The 12,287-nt window shown below is 48.0% G+C and overlaps 1 long non-coding RNA gene across 3 annotated transcripts in view; it reads right to left on the bottom strand.

The window, feature by feature from the left end:
* Positions 1-9,048, bottom strand: part of LOC141986051 (uncharacterized) — a 42,625-nt gene extending 33,577 nt beyond the window's left edge. For 2 of the 3 annotated variants that reach the window (XR_012639115.1, XR_012639114.1), the window contains exons 1-2: positions 2,372-2,503; positions 2,076-2,138 (exon numbers count right to left, since the gene is read on the bottom strand). This is a non-coding gene — a long non-coding RNA (uncharacterized LOC141986051). Of the gene's footprint in view, positions 1-2,075; positions 2,139-2,371; positions 2,504-8,928 lie in introns of those variants that run through there. The other variant, XR_012639113.1, reaches the window with a different exon arrangement.
* Positions 9,049-12,287: the final 3,239 nt, after the last annotated feature.

Raw genomic sequence — 12,287 nt, 5'->3', positions numbered from 1 at the left:
ATCTGCCAGTTCCCCTGATCTCCCCCTGGATCTGAAGTCACTGGTGAGCAGACCAGTTTTTGGTGGTGACTGATGGAAGGGGGCCCCTTCTGAGGGGCAGTGGTTTAACTGCAGGTGGTTTTGAAAGGCCTTCCTTGAGCGGAGAGTGAAGGGAAGTGTGGATGGCGGTACCCCTGCAAGCCCCAGTCGTTTATCCTGCCCTCCCCCCTCCCTATGGGAGCGAAACATCCGCTCACATTAAAGCAGCTTCTCTTCCGATGAGCTGCATGCAGGCACGGAGCAAGCTCGGGAAATCACATTAAATGTGACGGGGAGGACAGAGAGAGAGACACCCTTTTAAAACACTTGTGGCTATTTTTAGTCAAAGGAGGATACAAAATAAATTAGTGATGAGATCGTCTGTGGAAAATTTGCACCAAAAAATTAAATAAAAAGGAAGAAGCAATTGAGTGCTTGATGCTAAGCTCAGCCACACTTGGGTAAATCCAGAGCAACTCCACTGGCCGTGAGCCACTGAGCTCAGAACCTGGCCTGAGGTGATGGGATTCTACATAGGTGCAAAATGTTAGCACACTGCGGGTTGGGTGAAATCTCATTGTTGCTGGTGGATGTAAGAGCCACTCTTCATTCAGGAAGAATGTAAGAAGCAGTTAAGCCGCTTTTGGAGTAAGATAGCTGGAACACGAAGAGACACTGCCCGGAACGCCAGCCCCATGAAAGGCCGGTCAGGAGCTGAGCTACTCAAATGGAGGAGTTTCGCTGGGGGCTCGAAGCAAATGCAGAGGGTTGGGTACGGTTTTGATGGGAGCTGTGAGTGTGCATTTGTGTGTGTAGCATGCACATCACAGGGTGCAGATGTAGCCAGAACCACCACAGAACCAGACAAAGAAGGCAGCGGAAAGCCAAGGACAGGCACAGAAGCACTTGTAGCAGGACCCTGAGAGAAAACTCAAAGAGCATTTTGGCTGGAAAAAGAGACTTGAAGTGATAAGCAAGGAAACACTTCTGTTTGATTCTTACTGTGTTCAGGGAAAGACGACTTTGCATGCATTCTTTTTAAATAAATAGGATCGCATCGAAGAAATACCTGAGCCCACCATCAATTTCTCCTCCTAATGGGAACAACCTGAAAGACCCTGAATATTGGCTAACTGCTTGAGTCTAAAGGTATATTAGCATTATTGCCACTGGAGGTAGGTCTACACACAGATAAAAAACCCGTGGCTAGCCTGGATCAGCTGACTCAGGCTCATGGGTCCCGGGGTGAAAAATTGCTGTGTAGATGTTCAGGTTCGGGCTCCAGCCTCAGCCCAAATATCTACACAGAGCTTTTTAGCCCCACAGCCCCCAAGCCCTGGGAGCCTGAATCAGCTGACTTGGACCAGCTGTGGCCATGCCATGGATCTTTTACCCTTGTGTAGACATACCCTGGGAGATTTCACCAGCAGAGACAGTTTCTAGGAATATAGGGCTTTCTCCAGGTCCTTGAGGGGGCAAGTGCTCCAAAACAAAAGCAAAAAATGGAGAAGGGGACTGAGTGACTGGGAAGCTGGAGTTCTTCCCCTGTGCCTGAGGTCACCAGTTCCAACCCCTAGGTTGGTAGTGGCTGGAAGTTTTGAATGTTGTTCAGTGATCTGTGAGACAGCAGCTGGGGGGTCTCTCAGGCCAGTTCCCAGCGGGACAGGTGCCCACATCACAAAAACCACCCCTGGAATTGGGGCTGATTGGTTCCTGTGGCAGTCTGAGCAGACAGACCAAGATTCAATGGGATACAGAAACTGACTTCCTGTCCTGCCCAGACAGGCAGCCTCTGGGAAGCCCTTAAACCTGCTGCCCACGCTGTATCTATTTGTGAATAATAGAGGACTTCAGTCTCCAAGGGCAGCTGTCAATCTCGATACTACATGGACTTAGAAAATAAAGTAGCTGGGTGTGCGCTACACATTTCAGTCCCAGGGGTGGAGACTCACAGTGCACCTTAGTAGGTGGAAGGGAGAGAAAGCAGCACTGGGGAATCATGACTGGCAGCCAGTAAACCCATCCCTCCCCCAGCACACACAGACACACACACTTACCTTTAGCTCCCTCCTCTGGTAACAGTCTTATTGCCATAGCAACCATAACCTTAGATCATGCATCTAAAAAAAATAAATAATAAAGATTTATGCCATCACTGAATACAACCTCAGTAGCAGAATCTAATTTTCATTACAGACATAATGGAGGCTTTGCATAATCAGACATACATTAATACCCAACATTGGGCTAAAATTCATGAATTCAGATCTAAATAAAAATTGCTACTGGCTCAGGGTTTATTTCCTTTCTTTAAAAAAAAAAAAAAAAAGAATATTTTAAGGCTTGAAGTCACCTTGGTGCAGCTTGCTTTTAATCCTGTAATTAATGGGGAGACAAAGATTAAGTTTGGTCTCAGCTGAAATCACCTCATGAAAAGGCAGATGAAGACCAGATTTGTTACAGTGAAGAGTAGGTGGAGTAAAGCAGCAACAGCATGAAGTTAGCTACAAGACCCAAGGTTCTGCTGTACCTCCTAAAGTTGAGGTGTACTCAGGTGTCACCCCACTTCCCCTCTCCCCTAACACCTTCCAAACCTAGAAATCATAACTGAGGGGGCAGAGTTAAACTTTGAAGCCTCTGTTACTATCTCCACTGGATGTATCTGGACACAAGCCCAAGGAGACATTGTGCAGCCTCTGAGTTTGTACTGATGCTACCCCCAGCATGCTGTCAGGAGGTATCCTACTTCTAGCAGTGGTTGACCACAAGGTCAGGTGCCCTGGCTTAGTCGCTAGAAATTGTTCACAGCAGAGCTTGAGGTTTTTAGATAGGCACATATTATCTATGAGCTGCTCTCAGAGCAATGCCGTTCAGGCAACAGTCCTGTTCTAAGAACTCTACTATCCTACAAAGATCAGCAACAGACAGGCTTTACCTAACCAGCTGCTCTCCTCTGATACACCCCTTCCCTACTACTCAACTCTCTTGCCTTTTCCACCCTAAAACTCCTTCTCCTGTCCAATCAGCAGGGACTACCCATTGCCTCTGCACCTGGCCTCTGATACTGCTCTTCCTTTCTAAGAATTTTCAGCTGGGTCTCATCTGGGTGGCTGCAAAACCTCTGTGTTGGCCAGACCTCCAGCTACCCTCACTAGGCTTTCACCCAGAGCCCTCCTCCCTCAGTTAATGAGGAGCTCCGTAAATAGAAGCTCTGAGACTCACTAGTCCTATTGGGATCCAGGAAGTGGGCGGGCAAAGCTCGCCCACTGCTAAAGGATCCCCCCCCCAGCCTAAGGTGGGGATCCACAGGACCTGGAAGCCAAATGATTATGTGGGACAACTAATGAAGAACAGGAACGGGAGTGCGGTCTGAGACTCACTAGTGAGCACTAGCAATTTGAGCTTTATGAGTGTTTATACAGTTCGGAACCAACACACAAATCCTGGCCTGGCTGGCACCAGGCTCAGGGTAAAACTGGCAGTGGGTTATTTTGTAAAGGGACCAGTTGGAGCAACAAAACTAAATCTACTCAGAGGGTTGCAGGCTGGGCACTTGCTGTTTTATTTAACTGCATCACAACTGAGTAGGTCAAGGGAGCGGGAAAACCCCCGTACCCACATTAAATGTTTTTTCAAACAGAAAGTAAGGGAGGGGGTGGAACATTACTCCATCCCATAATACTCTGGCTAACACTATCATGACTCCTTAACGATAGGTTGTTTGGGGACCTGTGATTGTTCCAAAGTCCTGGTCAGGGCATACAAACAAAGGCTCCTTAGGAAGATTTCTCTCTTCTACCGGCAGAAGCGACAAGGAGGGGGAGCAGTGACAGGACTCCAGGGAAGAGAGGCTTTGCCAGGCTTGTCTGGCTATGCCTGGGGGCGCAGTCTGGCCCAGAGGGAGAAGGGAAGAGAGAGAGAGACAGAGGCAGTGAGGAGAAAGAGAGAGATTTCTTTTGTAACCCAGAACTGTTGTCCCCAGTGGTTTTCCTGCTCCTCACATCTTCATTGACCTCTGAGCAGCCTGGCTGCACAAGGGGAAGGAAAGCTATAGCATGAGCTGAAAGGGGAAAGGTCTAGTGATTAAAGTGCAGTTTTCCCTTCTACCTAATTCTTGAATGAGCGGGAACAGATCTCTGGGCAGGGGGAGAGAGGTGAGGGGATCCCACCTGTGCCCAAGCCTATTTACATTCTAGCCAGAAGACTGAATCCCCCTTCCCTGCAAATGCTCCCCCTGCCTCCCAGGCTAGACAGCTTGAAAGCGGTCACACACCACAGGCTCATCTAGACCTGCTCTCAGCTGGGTTAGATGAGACCATCCCTGGTAAACCAGAGACCCCTGAAGGATTTAATCCCATGTACCTGGAGCTCCCATACAGCCAAACATTCCTAGAAACATGGACCCACCCAACACAGCTTGCAAGACACAAACAAGTATACTCACAGTTTGTCACGGTGAAATACCATCCCTCTCCCCCCGGGCACACACAGAGTCACCTAGGTACATCTAGCTTTGATGAAAGGATTAATAACGGTGCTTCAGATACAACTGATTACCTAGATTAATGGCAGCCAACGAAAGGAATGGTGGACCAGCTCAGGCCACCTCAGGCATTCCATTTGGTACAATAAGAAAGGCTGAGGGAGTGAGGTATCGGGATACAGGGGAAGAGAAGGGGCTCCTGGGAGGAGCGGGAGGGGTTTGTTTGAAGAGACCCAATAAGGAAATCAAAGGGAAGCTATTAATTTGTTTCAGCCTGGATGAATTATTTCAACTAATTTGACTCTTTTTTATCATCGTAACCTGCATGTCTCTTTCTGGCAGTCCCCTTTCCTTTCAAAATGGGGGAGGGGGCGGAGGCCTGGATGTGGAGGTCAGTGAGATACTGTATTCAGAAGCATTAAGTGGGTCAGCCTGGCCAAGTGAGATTTGAGTTTGAGTGCTGGGCTTCATCGATTCCAAGGCCAAAAGGGACCACTGTGATCCTCTAGTCTGACCTCTTGTCTCGCACAGGCCAGAGAACTTCCCCCAAATAATTCCAAGCACAGATCTTTCAGAAACACGTCCAGTCTTGATTTAAAATTGCCAGTGATGGAGAATCCACCATGACCATTGGTAAATTGTACTGTCACCATTAAAAAGTTACTCCTCACTTCCAGTCTAAATTTGTCTAGCTTCAATATCCAGGCACTGGATCGTGTTCTACTTTTCTCTGCTAGATTGAACAGCCCATTATTAAATAGCTGTTCCCCATGTAGGTACTTATAGGCTGTAATCAAGTCACCCCCTAACTTTCTCTTTGTTAAGCTAAATAGATGGAATCCTTGAATCTACTAGTATATAAGCCAGGTTTTCTAATCATTTAATCATTCTCATGGCTCTTCTCTGAACCCTCTCCCCAACTAGCAACATCCTTCTTGAAGTGTAGACAACAGAACTGGACACAGTATTCCAGCAGCGGTCAAATCAGTACCAAATACAGAGGAAGGGTGAAATAACCTCTCAGCTCCTACATGAGATTCCACAGATTAAGCATCCAAGAATTGCATTAGCCCTTTTGGCCATGGTGTCAGGGGTGTCCCTAAATTACATAACTCATTTTTTGGTGATTTCTCAAGACCCACCCACCTCTTGTAACACTTTGTAACACTGAAACAAACAAGCAAAATTAAGGACCCCCAGCATTAGGTAATTTATGGACAGCACTTCTCACTGGGAGCTCACGTATAGCTGATCCACCATCACCCCAAAATCTTTTTCAGGGCCACTGTTCTTCCCATGATAGAGTCCCCCCAAAGTCTAAGTGTGGCCTACATTCCTTGGTCCTAGATGTACACATTTACATTTAGCCATATTAAAATGCTTATTGTTTGCTTGTGCTTAGCTTACCAAGCAATCCAGATCACTCCAGATCGGTGACTTGTCCACTTCATTATTTGCCATTCCCCCAATTTTTGTTGTCAGACGAAAACTTTGCCAGTGATGAGTTTATGTTTTCTTCCAGGTCATTGATAAAAATGTTAAATAGCCTAGAGCCAAAAACTGATCCCTGCAGGACCCCATAGCAATACACCCATTTGATAATGATTCTCCATTTACAGTTATATTTTGAGACCTACCAGTTAGCCAGCTTTTAACAGGTTCTAGTTGTTTAATCAAAATGCTGTATGGTACAAAGTCAAATGCCTTAAAGAAGTCTAAGTATATTACATCAGCACTGTTACCTGTATCAACCGAACTTGTAATCTCATCCAAAAAGCAGATATCATTCATTTTACAGGATCTATTTTCCATAAATCCATGTTGATTGGCATTAATTAAATTACCCTCCTTTAATTCTTTACTAATCGCGTCTAGAAGGAGATTATGCCTTGGCTACACTCTTACTATGTACGGTTCCTGTTAGCCCCGATTGGGCCTCTGTCGCTGTTAACTGTCCCAAAGGGAGGAGATCAAGCCTTAGATCATACTGTGGTATTTTTTGACTCCATCTGGGATACTAGCCCAGATTCTGAGCTGAACCCTGTGTGCTTTGCAGCGTGGGAGGTGCAGCCCAGGGAAGGGGGAGAGGGCCATATGTGGTTGTGCATTCCTTTGTGCCTCCTGAATTCTGGGCTGCTCTGGAGGCCCCAGGAGCTGCTCTAACTTACAGCTGCTGCCCGCAGCTTCCCATAGAGCTGGGCCAGCGCTTTGGCCACACCTCCTCCGGCCTCCCGGCACACTCCTTTGTCAGGGCTACGAGGGGAGGGAAAGTATATTCCCAGTGAGGGGGTGATACCTAGGGGCTCTGAAGCATCATAAAAGGCCCTGGCCCAGAATCAAGGCCTCTGTGGAGAGTGTGCCGGCCTCATCCCTACCCTGGAGGGGGACAGCAGAGGGTAGCAAAGATGAGAGCAGGTAGGAAGGCTCTGAGGCATGGGAAAAGGATAAGGAAACTGGGCTTGTTCTCACTGGATAAAAGGACAGTGCCCCAGTCCAGGCATTCGGAGTCAGGGAAGGTCCTGCATTGGCTCAGAGGGATTTTTCACACCACTGAGAGGTTCACAAACATGATGAGGCCAGTCTCCAAATGAAGAAATCTGGGGCAAACAGGGACCTTCAGCAGCTCCCATCTCATGCAAAAGGGGCCAGCAATGGAACTAAAGCCAGAGAGAATATCAATAAACTGAGGCAGACTAGAACAGTTCAAGAGAACTGCTAGTTTCTGGGACAGGGAGGAGGGACTAGAGGGGCCTGTTGGAAAGAGCAGGAAGGAAAATTCAGATAGATCCAAGAAGGTGCTAAAGTGATGGGCTGGGCAGCCTTTCCCGGCCCCTGAAACACCTTATGTTCTTTTGCTGGCTCCTGAAGGTTTGCTGGTAAAACTGCTGACATAGAGCATACACACATGCACACACCGGAGCGAAGAGAGGAGTTGTTGCTTATTCCTTTGAACTCTCATTTCCCTCCCCTCTGCCCTTCGTTTTCCATGTAGTTTTAATTGTGTTAGTGGCTGTCACTCCAGTGTGGCTTCATTACCAGTCTGCTGTCCCTGAAGGAGCTGAGTGACAGGCAGAGAGAGTTATAGCAGTGCTGGCAAGGAGAGGCGGAGTGGTTCCTTCCATGCAAATGGGGACATTAAATCACACTGAGATAAATCAAAGTGGTGAGGATTGGAGTGACTGATCTCCTGTTCCCATTAGGAGGGATGTGTAAGCCTGCTGGAGACTCAGAGGGGATCTGGGCTCCCATCCTGCAGCGCAAGCTTTATGAGCGAGGGCATTAGGCAAACAGTGTCACTGACTAGCTGCACCGCCATTCACACACTTATGTTTTCAAGCACATTCTCACATATCCTCATCCTCTCGCATGAACAGATCAGCACATGTGCCCTCATGCATGCAGTCATAGCATACATATGCACATGCTCAGACACTTGCATAGCAGACTCTGACACACATCGGGGCAAAAGAACTCAGCAGCCCCAGGGCACTGGCCTGCTGAACACTGCTGAAAATCTGGCCACTCAGTTTAGGGTGAAATTTTCAAAATCCTAAGTGAGTTAGGCGCCCAAATCCAACAGACTTTCAGGGAGACGTGCTCATGACACACTTCAGTGCTTTTGAAAATCCCACTCATGGGAGCTGATCTCTTCTGAAAATTTGGCCCATAATGACTGGCAGATACACACATCCATGCATATACACAATCACATGTGCGTTTACACATGCACTAGTTAGCACACAGAGAGTGCTGTAGCTCTCAAAACACTTTACACAGAAGGGTAAGTATTTTACACTATACAGGCTGGAAAACTGAGGCACAGCGAGGTTAATTTAAATGACTTGCACAAGATTACATGGCAGGTCAGTGTTAGGGCTGAGAGTAGAAGCCCAAGGTGGAAGCTGGTCCAGTGCCCTGTCACAGCCAATGCTGCTCTTGCAGTCAAGTACAGTCTAGTATACCCCAGGCATTTACATAGATTTATTCTCATACTAGCACAGGCTCCTACAGAGACGGATAGACAAACATTACTTTGCTCTCTCTTGCACACGGTGCTTAATTCACACATATGGCAGACACATATAGTTCAAAAAAAGAAAAGGAGGACTTGTGGCACCTTAGAGACTCACAAATTTATTAGAGCATAAGCGCACTTCATCGGATGCATGTAGTCTCTAAGGTGTCACAAGTCCTCCTTTTCTTTTGCAGATACAGACTAACACAGCTGCTACTCTGAAACATTTTGTTCAGACTCCTTAATATGGGAGACCGGCCCTTTAACTGCTGAGCTGAATGATATAAATGAAGGCGACTCTGAAGTCAGTAAAGCATAAAATTAGCATTAGTGTGAAAATGACACCATTGCATTGTCGTGAATGCAAACCAACGAACAACAAAGCAGTGAGCGTGCACCTTTCCTGCCCTACCTGAGCACTTGGAATATTAATGCATTAGAACAGCACACTGGCTTCCTCCGTCTCTGGGCCATGTCCCATGATGGGGAGAGGGTGTTGCCAGCCGTAATCTGGTGTGTGTGTGTCTGGGCGGGGGGGGAGGATGCTGTGAGCCTGCTTCAGTTTTCCATCTCTGGACTTTTATTGGAGCAAATTTATTCAGTCACTTGTGATCAATCCCCTCCCAAGTGCCACATGAGCCGCTGTGCTGATTCCCACAGTAGCTACAGAGCAGCAAAATGTTGCAGCAACTAGAGCTAGACGGGAGGGAGGAAATCTGCGCCTGGAGGGTGTCCTGAGGGGCAGACTGGCTGGGTCACACAGGCCAGATTCAGATCCTGGCCTCCTCTGGACCTTTAACTAGCTTCCTCCATAATTAGTACAAATCTCCCACAATGCTCTTCACCTCTTTGGTAACCGAACAGTATTTTTGCCTTGCTGTGCACAACTAAACATTAAAACATTGTGTTCCTCCAGGCACAAATAAGGGTCATTTACCAGGCAGGCCAGGATGCACGGGACTAGGCTGCCACTGGATAGCCTTATACAGAACCAGAGTCAGGGCTAGCTGAGATGCATGTGCCAGCTGTTCCAAGCATGATGCTGACTAGGCCTAGGTAAAAGGTTTGGTTTGCAGCAGCATCCAAATGCTCCAGGTCTAGCTGGTCTGGCCACAGAGCCTGCAAAGGTCACGAGAACATTCATTTGGCTGTGAGATTTCACGGACTCCCCGGTTTCAGGCATGCTAGAAATAAGTTCATTTTCTGTAGCGGTTCCTTGTCTCAATAGGAAATGTTCATGAGCTTAGCCTTAAAAGCAAAACCCTCACATGCTAACTGGGCCACAAAACAGCTTTTGGAGATTCAGAGTTGGGGCAAAGTTTCTTATTTCCTTCGTGTTGTTGTGGCTAGCTCTCGTTCACACCCAGATTGCTGTGGTACCAATGTGCAGAAACACAGTAAGATTTGCTCACAGCTGCAGTGGGGTCAGGGTAAATTACATTTCCCTGCACCAGCTAGCCCTCTCTGCCCTAAGGAATTCAACCTGGCAGAAGGTAGCTGCTGCTACTCTCCCTTAGGCTCTCTGCTGGTGAGTGGGAAGCCACTTATTTTCAGCCAGAATTCCTTAATCCTGCAACACTGATTTCGACTCCTGTTCTGTAGGCTCAGTTACGGTCTGTCTACGCAGCCTGCGGGAGTGAGCTAGTGCACTAAAAACAGCTGTGTAGCCAGCACTCTGACACTGCAGCTCAGCGTGGCGCTCGGGCTCTGAAGCCGAACTCCTACCCCCTCAAGCTTCAGAGCTCAAGCTGCAGTGTCAGAGCGCTGTGTACACAGCTATTTTTAGAGCGCTAGTACAAGCCCTGCTAGCCTGAGTCTCTTGATCTGGGGTGGGAAGCTCACTTCCACTGGCTGTGTAGACATGCCCTCAGACTGCTTGGGCTTGATTCTGATCCCACCTGCACTGGTGTAACTCCATTGACATCCATTGTGGTATTCTGGATTTATACCAGTGTGAGCAGAACCAGGCCTCCTTAGAACTATCACACCCATGCTAGGCATTGCTGAGCGGGGTCTGGGAGAATTGGTGTCACTTACACACTAAGGACACGATTCTGCTCTCGGCTATGCAGGTGGCATTCAGAAGTAACTGCAAGTGAGGGGAGAGCTGGGACAAGAATAAAGTGTAAAGAGTGGGGTCACTTTAACTTACAGCCACTTATACCTTCGTCCAGAGCCTTGGGGTGGAAGTTACACCCATTGAGATTCCATTAATAAAGAAGGTACCAGGGATGCTCACATGGAAGGTTAAATCCAGCTCGAGCAGTCATACCCTCGCTAGCTCTGCCTGCGCTAGGGTGCTAAAAATAACATATCTGCAATGGCGGGAGGGGCCAACTGCCCCAAGGGTGTGCCAGGCCAAGATCACAGGTACATGCTCGGGTGGCTAGTCCTGCCCACAGCTCATGCCACTGTGGCTACACTTCGCGGGTCTGTCTTCCGGCTCCAGTGTAGACATGCCATAAGTTATAGTATGAGGGAGGATTAATTTTCAGAATGCTGCTGAATTCAGCCCTTGGTCACTGGTGTAGGACCAAGCATCTAGTGGCACAAACTCTGTTCTTGGGATTTAAAAGGACACCCAAAGCTTTAGAATAGCCCAGCCGTGCGTGCCAGTGGCCATATGTGGATTCAGCAAGCAAGCGAGCTGATGGGGTCGGGGGAGCTCTCACGTCTGGGCCGACAGGTTGGTAGCACTGTGAAGATGAAGGGCTGGGTCCTTAGCAGGTATAACTCACCGTAGTGCCATCTGAGTCGAGACCTATGCTGATCCAGCTGCAGGGTTGGCTCGCTCTAGAGAGCTCCGCCCAGGAGCGTGCATTGCTCTTGTGCGACCTCTACTGGTCGCTCCGGGAGTAGCGTTGGCAGGTTCTAGCAGGAAATGCATTCTACTGTCTTCAGGCAGGAAGGGTCACCAAATAACCCTGCCGCCCTGCTTTCCCCCCACCCTCCAAGCAAAACCTTGAGCTTCCATGACCACAGTTGGGTCTGGTTCACTGTCTGTACCTGTTCCATTAAGAGATTACAGTGAGCAATTTCCTGCATGCACAAGCTGGGCTGCTTGTTGCCTACATACATCTATGAAAAAAGTCCACTAGAGAGAAATCCATTATAACCCTCCACACACCCCCTCACCCACACCCGCCATGGCAGACACAAGAGAGGAAGCAATAAATGCCAGCCAGATCCCAATGTATTTCAAAAACAGCCTTTTAAAAAAAAATCAATACAATACTGTTGGTCGTTGGGTTATTTTCTCCCCCCACCCCGGACCAAATATAACAGTAGCTACTAACCATTGACAGCTAAGCTTATAATCCTGTCACATGATTGAAACTGCACATTCGACTGGAAGTTCATCATTAAAAGAGGGAGAGGAGTGTTTGGGGTGGGGGAAGGAAGACTGGGATTCACCATGGCAGAAGGAATCCTCTCCTACACACAACTTCCTGTCACCCTTGGCCCGCGGTTAGACACTCCTATCATTGCACAGACTGCGTGGAGCATGTCTGCATGTGGCCTAAGCTGGAATGCTTGAAACAAAACCCTGTACACAGCTCAGCAAGGGAGGTGGCGGAAAGGGATTTGAGGAGAAGATAAAATAACAGGTTTTGGGAGGACACACTTGGAGATGAAATGAGGTTGGCTGGATTTGTTTAATTATTGTTATTTTTTTAAATCTAAGAGGTATTTGTAAGGGGGAAAAATCAACAGTTCCTAGTTAATTTTGATGGAGCAGGTCCCCGGTGCTTATCCCAGAGGCCTGTGGGG

Source organism: Natator depressus, chromosome 1 (assembly GCF_965152275.1).
Source record: "Natator depressus isolate rNatDep1 chromosome 1, rNatDep2.hap1, whole genome shotgun sequence".
NCBI lineage: Eukaryota > Metazoa > Chordata > Testudines > Cheloniidae > Natator > Natator depressus.
This window is presented reverse-complemented; position numbering and strand designations above follow the sequence as displayed.